This window comes from Ochlerotatus camptorhynchus, unplaced genomic scaffold (assembly GCF_037179485.1).
Source record: "Ochlerotatus camptorhynchus isolate MF236.1 unplaced genomic scaffold, CSIRO-AGI_Acam_v1.1 ptg000141l, whole genome shotgun sequence".
Lineage (NCBI taxonomy): Eukaryota > Metazoa > Arthropoda > Insecta > Diptera > Culicidae > Ochlerotatus > Ochlerotatus camptorhynchus.
This window is the reverse complement of record NW_027040631.1, coordinates 2,508,248-2,524,641: the sequence shown is the minus strand read 5'-3', so window position 1 is coordinate 2,524,641 and position 16,394 is coordinate 2,508,248. Positions and strand designations below refer to the sequence as shown.

The 16,394-nt window shown below is 40.0% G+C and overlaps 1 protein-coding gene across 4 annotated transcripts in view; it reads right to left on the bottom strand.

Annotated features, from left to right (window-relative positions):
* The window catches only part of scrib (scribble), a 222,173-nt gene extending 215,513 nt beyond the window's left edge, over positions 1–6,660 (bottom strand). For 2 of the 4 annotated variants that reach the window (XM_065221295.1, XM_065221296.1), the window contains exon 1: positions 6,458–6,660. The gene's annotated coding sequence lies outside the window, so the exon portion shown is untranslated. The remainder of the gene's footprint in view (positions 1–6,457) is intronic. The other 2 variants (XM_065221297.1, XM_065221298.1) reach the window with 1 other exon arrangement.
* Between the last annotated feature and the right edge of the window lie 9,734 nt (positions 6,661–16,394).

Below are 16,394 nucleotides of genomic sequence, written 5' to 3'. Positions count from 1 at the left end.
GAGAATTCTCTAGGTTTCTCAGATATTATTGCAAAGCGTTCAATGGCTCATAGGTCTCCAATAACTTTTCATGATATTTGCTTCAATATTTCAGGATAATTAACTTTTATTCGAAAGATATTCAACTGTCCAACAATTCAAATAACGTCTCTCATAGATTCTCTCGTGATATCAGCTGTCTCAGAAATAATTGCAAAGACCTTCAGTTGCTCATAGGTCTGCAAATACATCTCTGGATATTTTTTTTTTCCGAGATACCCAGGTTCAGTGACCCTGTATATTTTGACAGCAGAATCGTCAGGGACCCTTTCTCGTGGTTTGAATTCGTTACCTGATACTGGATTACATTGTTGTAATCATCTTGTTCCAGGAAACATTCTATAAGAATCACCTTCACCAAAGCAAACAAAATTGGCACACGCACACATATGTAGGGATGAATATCAAACACTTTTTTTCAAACTGTGCGTTGCGCTGATCGTGTTGCAGTTTCATTTTTTACAGTTTCAAATTTTAGAACTGTCGAGCAGTTGGAAACAATTTTGAAACTCAGCATTACGAACGGCCTTACAAGGTTTGTTTGCAAAATGGAGTTGAGGCCTTTTCAATTGTTGGTCTTGAATTCTCCGTAGAATACCCGACCAACAATTGAAAAGGGCCTATTAGCTTTTGAGCTTCAGATTTTGTTCAGAATTATCTTAGAGTTCTTCTGGAAATTGCTCGGAATTCTCCTTAAAATCATCTAGAAATTCTTCTCCAAATACGCATGGAATCCTCTTTGGAACTGTACCTTCAAAATTCAATTCCCTTGATATTTTTTACGAACCCTTGAATTCTCTTCACAATCGCCATGGAATTTTCTCTGAGATCCGCCTAATTTTAAATCTGTTGAAATTTGCTTTGAAAAACAAAAAATCTCGTAATAGTTCTTTAAACTGACTGTATCCTGAAAATGTAGTCTAGTCCAAGGGTCTTAAAATCTTTTTTTTTCGTAGAGAGGACGACGTATATTTTTCCCGATTTGACATCGATACACTTGTTCTTAATCGCATTAGGGTTTTTGATCTAATTTCCGTCCTACTAAGCACAACCCCCGCTTTACCTCTCTTTTTTGAACGGGGTTGAACTAAAAATTGAATATTTCTGTCAAAGATGACTTCTAAATTTATTCACCTTTCCATACGTACCGTTGGATTTGATAAAGAGTCACAAATTGTTGAGATATTGTTTAAAATCTAATACTGCTTCTTGATTCTAAATTCGGCTTACGAGTTTCAATTCCGTCCTAACGCATTGAAACGCCATTAGATTTTCTTCGTCCTACGGATAAAAGTAGTAAAAAGGGATTCGCTAGGAGCGCTTCTTTTGTTTGGCAATGCGCTCTAACAGGATTTATGTTGTGTCTAATGAACTAACGCATCGGAACAAACCTATTATTGATTTGTGCACGGTGAAATCATTGATATTATTGATCTTTTCTGATCGATAGAACGGAAATGGGCGATTACGACGAAGTAGCGCTCTACCCTATTTTGAGACAAAGCTCTGATGGAAAATTATTCCGGATAATACGCTTAACCAAAACACTAATTCACGGGCGGATTCGGGAAATCGCAAAAACTTAAGCGTTGAAATAGCAGCATCTTTACAATACTAAAACTTCACTGAGAAGCAAATTTTACGAGCTAACCACGTTTACAATGAAGACCTAGAGTACTCAATAACAGTATAATACTTGTTCGCTAAATAGGTGTTCTTTAACTGGGTTGTAGTCCACTCAGAACTTCCGAGATTTTCAAAGAATTTCCGAAGTATTTATAGAACCCCAGAGATAATCAGTTCCGAGCAGTTCATAGAACTTCATTTTTTTTTAAAGAACTTCCAAATTGTTCAAAGAATATTCGAGGTATTCATAGAGCTTCAGAGATGATCTTATAACATCCGAGCAGTTCATAGAACTTGAGAAGTTTATAGAACTTCAAAAACTCCCAACGAACTTCAGAGATGATCATATAATTTCCGAGCATTTCAATGAAAATGAATTTCCTGATATCCCTTGATTTTCCAGCTAGTCAACACCCTGAATCAGCAGAGACAGGAGAAAGACGAAAGGAGAAGGATTGTATAAACAACCTAGGAAACATTCAGGAAGACTTCAGATGGCTATATAGACAGGTTCATGGGCCTTTAAAGGCGAATCCGTTATTTCCTAAATTAATCAACACTACTTTTAGTACCGAAGCTGAAGTTTTTATGAAGAGCGAAGTGCACTTCAATTCAAGAACAACATGTGAAAGGGACATACAAGCTTTTTGTAAACAAACCTATAAGCCCTTTTCTCACCACCCATATGACACCAAGGCAACCCATCAACATCATCTGGTAGGGGAAAGTTTCCCCTTTCCGATGATGTTGTTGGTTTGCGTCGGCGACCCTCGGCTGTCGAAAAAAGGGCCTACAAAGGTTTGTTTACAAAAAGCTTGTATGACCTTTTCACATGTGGCTCTTGAATTAGATTCGCTCAACTTTGTGGCATATGGGGAGGACTTCAAAAGCGAGTGTATTGGTTTTACATCCAGGATTAACAATTTGAAAAAGACAGAGTGACAGAGTGGTCTACCAACAGTGTGAGCTGCTGGTCGATGGGAAAAGATGGTAGGGATCGAACAGCGGAGACTGCCTATAAACTTTCGTGCTAGCTGCACCACTGAACTGCACTGGAATTGCAACGATGTTGTCCTAGAACTGTTAGAGTAGGACACAGCTATAAGATTGTTGAAGCCACATGGTGATAGGGGGTAAGTCACTCTGCCACCTTGTGCTAACACCTACATTAACACACTTCGACACCTTTACGTTACATCAAATATTTCCATCAATTCTGGAACCACTGCCAAACATGTTAACATTTCTAATATTTTTGTTTTATTGCTCACTCAATTTACCGGCCACTGGAGGATCAGGGTTCCACATGCAGTAGTAGAGGCCATCTCCAGTGGAAGCAATGAATCTCTCCAGTAATTCCTTCGACAAATCGCAAGGTTAGAAGCGCCTTTGTGAAACAATCCAGCCGTGAAGGGAAGCTCCAGATATGTTAGGTGCGTGAAGGACAGGTGACCCTATCGAAAAAGCATAAGGAAATACCGATCTGCTCGGAACTTATGAATGGAATGGATTTTTCTAGGGATGAAAGCCAATTGGAACCGACCTAATAATCAACTTCGGCACTGGTTAATGTTGAGCAATGCTCGGGTGAATCGGGAACATCCTCCAGCATCTCCGTAAATCGGTGATGCTGACGTATTGGCTTCCAATAATTCTTAGGCGGCTGTAGCCTCAAAGGCTCCATTTCTGGTTTTCGTCACCTCCCAGTAACACCTGGTAGATTACCTTTTCGTTGTGCGTTATTGACATTAAGATCTACCACCGAAGCCTTCTCCGAACTACGTTAAACTAGAAGGAACAGGATTGTGTTGTAATCAAAGGAACACATCTTAGTCCTTTTTTACGTTTTATGCATTGCTGATAGCTCCCTTAGCTCAGTCGGTAAAGGCACAGCTACAAAGCAAGACCATGCTGGAGGTGGCTGGGTTCGATTCCCGGTTCGGTCTAGGAATTTTTCGGGTTGGAAAATTTCTCGACTTCCCTGGACATATAGAGTATGATTGTACTTGCCACTCAATTATACTAATGCAAAAATGGTACAATCATCGAAAGCTCACAATTAATAACTGTGGAAGTGCATCTAAAACACTAAGTTGAGAGCACGCAATAAGCTAATATGCCATACGCAATAAGCTTGAAATGCGAGGAAGAAGAAGAAGAAAGCCTTGCTGATTGTGCCAAGACTTAGCTTTGTCCACCGAATTTGAATATGATAACTACGTACACGATGACGGGGCCTTTAGCATGTTACACAACCTTAACGGATACATCAGGCATCTTGTGGCTCTGTGTAGCTCCAACTCCCACTGAAGACGCGTCAGCCGAAACAATGATCGGTAGGTCAGGATTTTTGGCATTCCAAGACCACTCCAACTTCTTCCCGGCCTTCAACAATTTGTCGAGAGTATATCATGAAGTTGGTATGCGTGAGATGAATTTTCCATAACAATTTATCGCCCCAAGGAACGAGCTTGGATTTTGGCTATATCCAAGCGCAATCCTTGCCCTTCGATGAGATGGCGGAGGTACTTAACCTGCCGTTGCTCAAAAGAAGCCTTGTCCGCTTCGATGGTAATGCTAAACTCTTGGATGCGCTGAAGAGCTGCTTGCAAGTTTCGTTGGTGATCCGCTTCATCCACTCCAACAACAGTCACATCATCGATGTAACCAAGCCCAGTGGCAGGTGCGTATGTTATACCGTGACAGCGGGCCCAGCACAGCAAAATAAACGATTTGAGCCCGGGACATGCTGCCTACTGTCAAACACTGCTGTTGGTATAGGTCTCCCTTAGCTCAGTCGATAAAGGCGCAGCTACAAAGCAAGACCATGCTGGAGGTGGCTGGGTTCGATTCCCGGTCCGGTCTAGGAATTTTTCGGGTTGGAAAATTTCTCGACTTCCCTGGGCATAGAAGTATGATTGGACTTGCCACACAATCATATCAATGCAAAAATGGTACAGGCATCGAAAGCTCTTAATAAATAGCTGTGGAAGTGCATCAAGAACACTAAGTTGAGAGCACGCAATAAGCTAATAGCGATAGACAATAAGCTTGAAATGCGAAGAAGAAGAAGAAGAAGAAGAAGATGGTATAGGCCTTGTCACTGGCCTGATGTAACCTGAGTTCGAAGCTAAAACATAAGAGTCTTCTGGATGATCACTGAGACCTTTAACTGCTATGAAAGAAATCTTCAGAATTTATCCATTGGATGTGGGAGGTGGGGACCTAAAAATATCGTTTCCCTATCTAGACACTTAAGCTGGGTTGAGACAGGGCAAGTCAATTGATCAAGTCAGTTGAATTCAACTGACTTGGGTGCGAATTGAACGTGTAAACCATGCCATTCAACTGACTTGATCAACTCACTTAAATTGAAAAAAGGTTGAACCATGCTCAACTTTTCAAGCCAATTGAATTCAACTAAGTTGATCATTTGGCTTGCCTAATCTAAACCCAGCTTTGGAATTGATAACCGACTTCGGTAATTTTCACCGAGCTATCAGCAGCTGAACTGTTCGGCAAAAATAAGGCATTTCAATTCATCAGTTTTAAGGCTTCAAAACAAGGAAAACTTTACCACAATAGTGAAGTCGGTAATAATTTCTCAGCGTGTAGTAAAAGTATGGACGACTGTCAACACGTAAAAGGAACTGTCAATTTCAACAAAATTTGAAATTATTGCGTTTTTGGCAAAAACGGAACACTACTGTACTAACTTAAAAATGGTTGTTTTCAGTAAAAGAATAAGCTTTCAGCCAGTCCGGTTACACGAAACGAAAAATAATTATTTTATTCATGTATCACTTATACATGTTTTCCAAAACATCAGCCTTATTCATTCCTTAAGACAAACCACATAGGTAAGCAGACACTTTGCAAAAAAGTTAATGAAGATCTTGTGTCAAATGAAATATATAAACTTCTCAAAAACGATCTACTTAGTTTATGAACATCTCCTAACTGTGGAACCGCTTCAAGAACACTAAGTTGAGAACAGGCTCTAATGTTGGCCTATGGATCTAAGATTGGGCCCATCGCTAAAAATCTGCTATTTATCAATTTTATCTAGATGAACGCGTCATTGGGACGGTACTAATGGATATTTTTGGTCGATATTGAAAATTTAGTCGATTGCTAAATTTATGTATGGGCCATTTAGGCCGACACTACATCCTTTTCTCCTATGTTATTACTTTTCCATTTACTCATTTCAATCGATGCAAACCTAACTTCTAAAATTAGAAACTCGAGAATTCTGGAAGCACTGCCCATCGCAAAGAAGATCGTTTGCCACTTTTGTTCCACACACTCATCCGCTTTCCACTCACGCACTCTTGGTGGTTCGCTTTTGCACTCTCCTGCCTTGAAATCATCATCGTCATCATCATCACAATCATCCGCCAGATTCTCGCTCAACTTCGCACTTTACTTTTCCAGTGTCTGCTTCTTTACTACGGCCTCTTACTACGCTGCTTCACTGACTTCTTTCTTCGCCTGTTTTCTGGTTTCATATTCCGTCTTCCTGCTCCAGTGCCACCCCCACAAACCGTTGGATACACTCCCTAACCAATACTAGAACTAGAATTACTATCCTGCGTTTGCTTCTACCTTCTACTATCTATCTCGACCCTTCTCAACAATAAATATCCTGAAAATCACTGCCAATCCAAAAAGGAAAGAAAATTCGCTGTCCCCAGTCTGCTGAAAGCCAGCAGCGAAGAACGGAATTCACAAACAGATTTAGCACCAATTCCACGCACCCACCAGCGCAAATTACGCCACAAATTTGTACCTTCCGAGTTCCACTAACATTTTCAAGTAGCTTCCGCTACATTATGTGCACTTTTCCAGCTGGAAAATCACTATAAAAAATCATAATTCCGCGACCCGAATGCCAGACACAGCGCAATGGCTCCTCCAAACACGACAAGACCGACGGAGAGATTGACACGAACTACGGTTCTTTGCTTTCTTTTGCTTCGTTGTGGCGTTTTCTTCTTGTTGCGTGTGTTCACCACCCCCGCCCTACCCCTTCCCTAACAAAAAAAACCGACACTCACTTGCTCTCGCTCACTCTCACAAACCCGAATTCCCCTCCTCGTCGTTTCCAACCCACCAGGACTGGAACGTTGATGATTCTTCTAAGCAGAGCAGAGCGAAAAGCTGAGGTTACTTCGACTCGAGACGGCTAATACATAGGTGTAACAGTCGGAAGAAGTGTTAGTTTGTTTACTTAAATGAACCATGCCCATTTTTTTATGGCATGTTTGCTATACGAAATGCGCCTCGTGTTTATTGGCGAATTTCACATCAAAGATTGATTAATTGAGTAGGAAATCAGTTTGGCACGGCATTTGTGACCAGCATACACCTTCCGGTAGTATGAAACAGGTCAAAAACTGTTCAAATCCGCAGATAAAATTTTTGTTTTGAATTTCTGTATAGCAAAATAGTGAACTTTTCGTGAACATTAACGGCAAAGAACTCACCAACACTGGGAGACTGTGAGTTCCTGCCCACCTGTTCATTTTCCATCGTGACTTCGACTCACGATGGAAAATGAACAGGTGGGCAGGAACTCACAGTCTCCCAGTGTTGGTGAGTTCTTTGCCGTTAATGTTCACGAAAAGTTCACTATTTTGCTATACAGAAATTCAAAACAAAAATTTTATCTGCGGATTTGAACAGTTTTTGACCTGTTTCATACTACCGGAAGGTGTATGCTGGTCACAAATGCCGTGCCAAACTGATTTCCTACTCAATTAATCAATCTTTGATGTGAAATTCGCCAATAAACACGAGGCGCATTTCGTATAGCAAACATGCCATAAAAAAATGGGCATGGTTCATTTAAGTAAACAAACTAACACTTCTTCCGACTGTTACACCTATGTATTAGCCGTCTCGACTTCGACTGATCACCAACCAACCAACCAATGACGACGATGATGATGAAGATGACTGCAATGATGCTTTATGCACACTTACAAATTTTATTCACTTTATAAAAATGCACTTCACGCATAGAATTCACCACTTTTCGCCTCGGAATACGTAATACTGCCTAGAGAGAATGCACTCCTAAACACACGGCCACCGTATTTTATTCTGGTCCTAGCGACCGACACAAAAAATGAAAGAACGCCACCACTTCTACAGCGCTCCGCAAACACCGACCTGGTACACGATGGAAAATGAACAGGTGGGCAGGAACTCACAGTCTCCCAGTGTTGGTGAGTTCTTTGCCGTTAATGTTCACGAAAAGTTCACTATTTTGCTATACAGAAATTCAAAACAAAAATTTTATCTGCGGATTTGAACAGTTTTTGACCTGTTTCATACTACCGGAAGGTGTATGCTGGTCACAAATGCCGTGCCAAACTGATTTCCTACTCAATTAATCAATCTTTGATGTGAAATTCGCCAATAAACACGAGGCGCATTTCGTATAGCAAACATGCCATAAAAAAATGGGCATGGTTCATTTAAGTAAACAAACTAACACTTCTTCCGACTGTTACACCTATGTATTAGCCGTCTCGGTCTCGGACCTGGTACACTTGGCAACGAGAGAAAAACTGAACACTGAGCTCGTCGAGTTCGTTCGGTTTGCTTTCGCTCTCGAAACTGATGACGGGACTCACACTGGAAGGGGGCACTCACAAAAGCTGGAAGGAAAAACTGTCAGATTAGCAGGGATGCCAGAAGATTGGAGAATGTTTTAAACTTACATACACGGTAAGAAAAAAATTAAGGGTTGTGTCCCATAAGCACGACCGCATTATTGACGTACACGGTAGCCGGGAACGAAGCTCATCCATTCTACATTTTATTTAATCGATTTCGATCTGATTTGTCGCTTAAGTACGATAAAAAGTTATTGTCAGTAAAATAAAAAAAAAAAAAAAAAAAAACATTGGTGGAATTATAAGTTTACGTTGGTTCTTTTTGCTAGAAAGTCTGCAGCATTCAAAACAAAACTTAGTCAACTGTTAATTCAAAAGTTGCACGCTCCCTACACGGTGTTTCGCGAAAACCCATTAATGGGTATAAAAGCACACATTTCCGCTAAAAATGCTAAAAATGCCCCTCCTGATTTAATAGGTAAACTATGGTTTACTCATTAATGGGTAAATGGGGATCTGTCAATAAATGGGTGTTTTTAACCATCTTCTTGAATTGTGTTTTTCGTAAAATGGGTAAAAAATACCCATTTCTTCAAATGCTGGTGCTGGGTTATTTGTCCTCGTCGATATAAAAAAACTTTCTAATATTTATATTGAAAATAAATGCAGGTGCAGCGAAAAAAAATATTACACGAGATATTATAATACCATATTGGATAAAACTGTATAGACTTCCCGCATAAACAATAACCATAAGATGCGCCTAACCGCCAATTCGGGATATCATCCCAATTTTATGTGGTATGGTCGCACCATCTAAGATATCGTCAGTATATGGAACACGTTTATTAGGGTTATCCGTAAGTCTTTCCAATGTTTCGGAATTTAACTTTTTCCGGAGATTGTCCATTTTTGCTAAAAAAAAAAAACGGCTGAAACTGTTTGCATTCCCAATGGTCGGTGACGAAATGAGAAGATAAAATTTCCAAGTGTTTTTTCACCAATCAGTGGGTAAAAAATATACCCATTATGCAATCGTGAACTGATTCTTTAAATGGGTATTTTTTCACCCATTTTATGATTTCGAAATTCCCCCATTTTTTGACAGCTGCATACATGGTTTGAAAATGGGTATTTTTTTTTCACGAAAAACCGTGTATACATTTTAAAGTTAAAACCTGGGGGCAAGACAGCTTTTGATTATAGATACTATAGATTCCATAGATAAGCGGAGGCAAAGTATAATGTAGCCAAAGGAACTGTCAGTTAGTGTAGCCAAACGAGCATGACGTCATCATGGTGTTGTTTGAGGAAGAAGTCAAGAGGGACGACTCTATCTACGATGCAGAAAAGATTGTGTTTTGCTGTGGCTAGCTGCACGCACGCTGAGTAGATAGAAGGAAGATTTATGTCTATTTTGAAGATTTCCTGCAAAAAGATGAAGCACGATGCAAGGAGATGCGAGAAATGAAGAATGATTTTTCGAAGATTGATTCACTAGGGTGAGATTTTTGAGCATCTAGAATTGAGATTTAGATGTGTCGCCCCCCTCGGGAGAAGTATTGTAATATTATGAGCACAAAGCACTTTCCATACTCCACATTCCGATTTATTTAGCAGACAACGGAAGAAGGATAGATAAAGTAAACCATTCCTCCTTTCATTGTTGCAGATTTGCTTTTCACTTCATTGCAAAACATCTTTTTGTGCCTCCGCTTATCTATGGAATCTATCCTATAGTATCTATACTTTTGATCATGAGTAAATTACTCTAAGACAAGTAGGTCCCGAAGAAACGTGCTCAACTTTTTGGCTCAGCTCTGGTACTCTCTTCGGTCCCAAGCTAATCGATTCACCCCTCGAAACATAGGAAAATCCACTAACCCCTCATGTTACCTGTCAAACTTTCATAGCGAATCAAAACAAACATTGCGTAGTACTAGAATTTCGACTTGAATGGGATACGTTAATCGATTTGCTTGGGACCAATAGGCTAGTCAAGTAGTGAGCCAATTTAAAATCGTTAGTTTCGTATTGATTGTTCGTAATAGTACGTTCAGACTATGGCTGATATCATGTAATATAGGCTGTCTTTCAATGAGCACTCATACGTCAAATTTTCACCGGAAATCGTAAGTATGACTTTTGATATCAAGATAGTCAGCTATAGTCTGAACGTACTATATTGGTTTATTCTATATCATCATCCTTCGGGACGTCTCCAGGAGCTTCTGGAGACGGAATGGATGACGCAGGAAATCAATTCGTCACAGTTCAATTTTGCCAAAATCGTCCCCTGCGTACAAAACCAATCCGTAGAAATGCTACGTAGATACGAATATCTGCTCCAGGCAGACGGGACTGTCCACGTCGCCGCCCAGCCTTTCGATGGTGAAGATGACGATGAACATGCCCACATGGATGATTCGTTCATAGATCCCGACGAGATGCTGGCGATAAATGGCGGTGGTGGTGGTGCTACTGCTGAAGACCGGGGGATGGAACGACCGGAAGGAACACTTCAGCACGATTCGTCCAGTAGCAGCAGTTGCGTTAGTGGCACCGCCAGTCCTTACAATTCGCCGAGCAAAAGTAACCGTAAGATGCGGCAGCAGCAACACCAGCGACGAAAGCGTTGCTCCGGTTGCGGACCATGGCAGTAAAGGCCTAAGCGCAATGACAGCGGAAGCGGAACGGCAGTGGCTGCGGAAAAGCCCGATCTGAGTAGGCCAACTTGTCGGATTGAAAACTAGTTAGAACCAAATCGACTTCGGTTAGGCATCTTAATATCATTTGTGACAACTGTCAAACTTTTCGTTTCCGCTCCGCTTCCGCCCACATTGCGTTTAGGCCTTAAGGGTGAGTTGGAGGCTCCGGCGAAGTAATTTGTTGTAAATTCCAAAAATTGTTTGTGTCAACAATCTAGTTTTGACACATCCTCACTGCGCAGGCTGCAGAAATAGTGCAGTGATGCCAGTTACTTTAGAGATAATAAAAATGATGTACCATTGGTGCCAAACAGTGGCAATGAGTGTGCCATGAAGTGCCCTACTGTGTTTTTTGGCACACTGTGCTGAGTGACCAACCCCTTGAGTGTACTGTAGTTCACATGATGTTGACATTTTTGAGCAATCTGACATTTTTGGACAAACTGACAGCGGTAAAACCAATAATCAATACGAAACTAATGATTTTAAATTGGCTCACTACTTGACTAGTCTATTGGTCCCAAGCAAACGATTAACCACAGACAAACAGACGTAACTCTTTGTAAAAGTTTTTCTTGAAAACATAGTATCTCAAAACATAAGACCTCAGTAACGACATCTATCGGGCTAACAAGCTTGCTCGCTGAATCGTAAACAATATTGCATAAAAGTTCTATAGAATGTATAGAAACGTCAAAGTGATTCGATGCCAGCGCTGCCGCGATTAGTTCGCGAAACTGATAATATTCAAAACAACCGTTAAATTCGTGAACGAAAATACACAATGAAGAGTTACGTCTGTTTGTCTGTGGATTAACGTACCCCATTCTAGTCGAAATTCTAGAACTACACAATGTTTGTTTTGATTCGCTATGAAAGTTTGACAGATAAAATGAGGGGTTAGTGGATTTTCCTAAGTGTCGAGGGGTGAATCGATTAGCTTGGGACCGAAGAGAGTACTAGAGCTGAGCCAAAAAGTTGAGCATGTTTCTTGGGGACCTTCTAGGCTTAGAGTTACCTCTATGGTAAAACTGACCGAGCTATGACAGAACAATACATCCCCGAATACATCTTACTCTTCTACACTTGCATCGCAGTGCTGTTTGCTAGAAAGAGTAGTCTGATGCTAAGAGGAAGAGGAGACAATACGGGGGCGAAAACAAACCACTTTTCTGTCAAACGCGAACCAGCTCGTGATTGGCCGATTTGAAGTGCGTGAGATAGAGATAGAGATAGATAGTGATAAAAGAGTAAGAAGCCAGTTGTCTCCTTTTCCTTTTAGGTATGATGCAGTCATCCAAAGCCCTAACTTCATCGCATTGATGTGAGCTACGACGAAATTCTTGATTGTTGCCCCGTGGAAAATTCATCAAATGGAACATAGCCTCGCATAGCCTAATGCCGCGGATACACTTGTACGACAAACTATGAACATGAGCATTATTTGTATAATAAATTATGAGCACATTCCTGTCCTAATAAACGAGCACCATACACGAAAGATACCACAAATCGTGCACCGTGTCCCATATTGTTTTTTTTTTTTTTTTTTTTTTTTTATTGGTATCAAGCTGGAGCTGCGTGACAGTTTAATTTTCAAGACTTGACCCATTTGAATAAATTTTGCTTCTATCTTTGACAATACAGCAGAAGGACTAGCCTATGTTGGCCGCTTGAACACTGGATTCCGTATGTATTGTTTCAAGATAGTTATAGAAAAAATGCTGTGACGTGTGCGCGTAGATACATCCGCGTAGTAAACCGATTGAATAAGTAAATCCGTTTCGAACGAAATATCTAAATTATGTAAGTTACGAAAACCGCGCGAATTCCGAAAGCCGTGCGAGACAACCGAAGCGAGAAAAAAAAAGGCTTATTATCATTTAAAGAGTGCCACCAAAATAAATGTGATAGCCTATGTTGGCAAGTTGATTAATTTTGGTTTCCTCCCTAGATATTCTACTTATTTACTACTGAGCTTTGTATCAAATTAGTTAATTTAAAGAACGTATCAATCATTTCAAGATTTCGCGACCGCACCGAACAAATTCTATAAGCTCAAAAGCGTTTGACAAGCTCTACCGAATTGCGTATCACTTCTGCGTAAGCTCCGTAGACGTAGGCGCGTTGAATCCGACAGTCGGCAAAGGTTTAACCTGTACCAACACCGCTTAAGGAACGACCTCGAGTCAGTGAAACCGTTTATAGTTAAACATCTAAATTACGTAAGATACGAAAATCGCGCAAATTGTGAACGCCACGCGAAACAACCGTAGAGAAAAAAAAACAACTTATTATCACTTAAAGAGTGCCACCAAAATAAATGTGATAGCCTATGTTGGCAAGTTGATAAATTTTGGTTTCCTCCCTAAATATTCTACTTATTTTACTGTTGAGCTTTGTTTCAATTTAGTTATTTTACCGCACGTATCAATCATTTCAAGATTTCGCGACCGTACCGAACAAATTCTATACTACAGAAGCCCAAAAAAAAAAAAAAAAAACTTTTGGTGAGCTCTACCGCATTGCAAATCACTTCTGCGTAAGCTCCGTAGACGTAGGCGCGTTGATTCCGAAAGCCGCGAAAAGTTAAACATGCATCAATACCACATAAGGAAAGATCGATTTTACGTATGGTTTAGTTCATAGATTAACATTGATTGCTGTTTACAAATGTAAGTACTTGAACACTAAGAAATAAGTTAACTCAAATGCTTTAATCGCATATATAAGAGATTTCGCGTATTGAGAGAATTATATAGTAATCGAGTACAACAAACTCAGGGGAATACAATACCTCCAAAAGTTTAAAAGCTAATAACTGTCACATAACTCTACTTTTACTTTTTTCCTAAACTATTCCTTTCCTTGTTAATCTGCTAAATGCTATTGGTCTGCCTGCGTTTTCTTTTTTTTAAATTCAATACTAAATAAGAAGATTTATTCTACAACTATAAAGGTTAGTTGCCTCCCTAAGCGGACCACCCGCATCCTAATTCTTTTGTTAATCTACTTAATGTCATTAAACTTTCTGAAGTTTATTATTTAAATTCATTTGATGGTTATGATATCTCATTAGTCTAAATTAATAAATTATTAAAAGCTCTAAGTCACCTAATCAATCATAACCCATGCTTTATTAAGTACCTGCACTTGTGCTTGTAATCTAAAATTAAACGTGTTTCAAGTACTTTTGATTTTGACCTATACCTATTTATTATATCTTAGTTCGACCCAGGTGACACCCTCAAGTGACTAAAATGCTTCATTTTGAAGTTAGTTTCCTAGCTGATTTTAAATTATATAGGGTATATGCTCCAACTACGCTCACACGTTTCCACTATGTCGTCCCACAAAATTACGTATGGATATATCACAATAGAAGCACGCAACAGTGGAAATCCCGAGCCATAGTTCAAACATTTATCCCAAATCAAAATGAAGCACATATAAGATTAGTTACAATACCATGTACAAAAATGATGTTTAAAATTGTTCCCTGAGTAATACTTCAATGAAAACAACAATGAAAGCTTGTCACGCAAGTAGAAGGAGTACCGTTGGGCACTTTCTGAAATATTTCAATAGTATAATTCCCTTGCAAACCCAAATAAATCTATCTGCGTAAAAATAAATAAAATAAGAGTGATTTGCGGCAAAACCCGCCAGTATCACACCCAACGTCAGTGCCTATACGTAAGCGTACCACGACGCGGCTCTCAATAAAAGGAGTAACAAGTGTGATACTATCACTGCTGGACTAGATCTTTTGTTCTCTCATGCAGTGGTTTATCAGAGAGGGGAAGCTCAGTAATCCTCATTGCCTGCCCATGGCGCCATTCTATCGCGGCATGAGCCAGCAACGTCGGCCACAAACCCACCGTCTCCAACACTCCACTAGCATGAAATTAAGCCCGCCCACCAACAGCAAGGTGCAAAAACTAGCCAAGGGGAGGGGTGCACCGTGTCCCATATTGTTGGGATGATAACCCGAGTAGGTTGTTAGGCACTCCTTATGGTTATCGTTTATTCGGGTGGTCACACTTGTATAGCTTTTGTATAGTTGTTGTATAGTGCTCGTAATTATTATACAAATAATCTGCCTATAATCCCATATCAGCCCCATATTGAAAAAGTAGGCATTGAGAAAATGGCACTCGAAGTTACGAAGTGCAATTCCCATGTAAATATTTGATAAATGATAGTAAATTAATTGAACATTTGTTCAAGTTATGATCTGTTGCAATGAAGCTTGAATGTTTTGTTAAATAAGCGAAACATATGGCAATTCAAAAAGCAGACCTTTAACTTGAACTATGGGCAATTGAATTTCAGAATGGGACTGATATGCGATTAATTTGCTTGATGGGACAAACTGACCTGATGTTGGTTTCTCATTTTTCATGATCAAAGTCCATGGTTTTATCACATAATATGAAAGTAGATGCCAATTGATAGTGTTGTTATCTCAAAATTGACGAAAATCCATATGGGACTGATATGCGATTTTGACGCTTTGAAAGTGCGATTCGGGTCATATTGACCCGAACACCGTAGGAAGGTTAACAGCTTCCAAAAAAGCCAAATCACAAAAAGGCTTTATCAAAAAACAAATAGACAGAGAGAAGGGAAAAGTCTAGATAGAGCTGGAATTAAGGCGTAACAGCTTTTGTAAACAATGACTTCTCTCGATGATTTCTAGAAAGCCAAGATTTGCTCATTCAAATCAACGTCACCATCAGGTAGGGGAAGACTTCCTCTTTTTGTTGGTTATGTTGGTTTGCGTGAGCGTGCCTTGAGTTTCGAGAAATCAAGAACAACATGTCAAAAGGGCATACAAGCTTTTTTGTAAACAAACCTTCTTATGCCCTTCTCTCGACACCCATATGACACCAACGCAAGCCATCAACATTAGCAGGTAGGGGAAGCATTCCCCTTCCCGATGATATTGTTGGTTTGCGTGAGCAACCCTCGGTTGGTGAGAAAAGGGCCTACACAGGTTTGTTTACAAAAAGCTTGTATGCCCTTTTCACATGTGGCTCTTGAAATCATCGAGAGAAGTCATTGTTTACAAAAGCTATTACGCCTTAATTCCAGCTCTATCAAGAAGTTCGCTCAGTTCAGGCATAACATTTGATAACGGCACAAAAGCATTTGTAAACAAACATTCTAAGGTCCTTTACACGCGAACCAAAGTACTCTCACGCAAACCAACAACATCATCGGATAGGGGCAACTATCACCTTTCCGAAAGTGGTATTGGTTTGCGTGGGCGTACTTTGGTTCGCGAGTAAAGGGCATTAGAAAGTTTGTTTACAAATGCTTTTGTGCCGTTATCAAATGTTATGCCTGAGTTGAATCTAGGACAGTTGAATATTAAGCCTGGATACGCTGG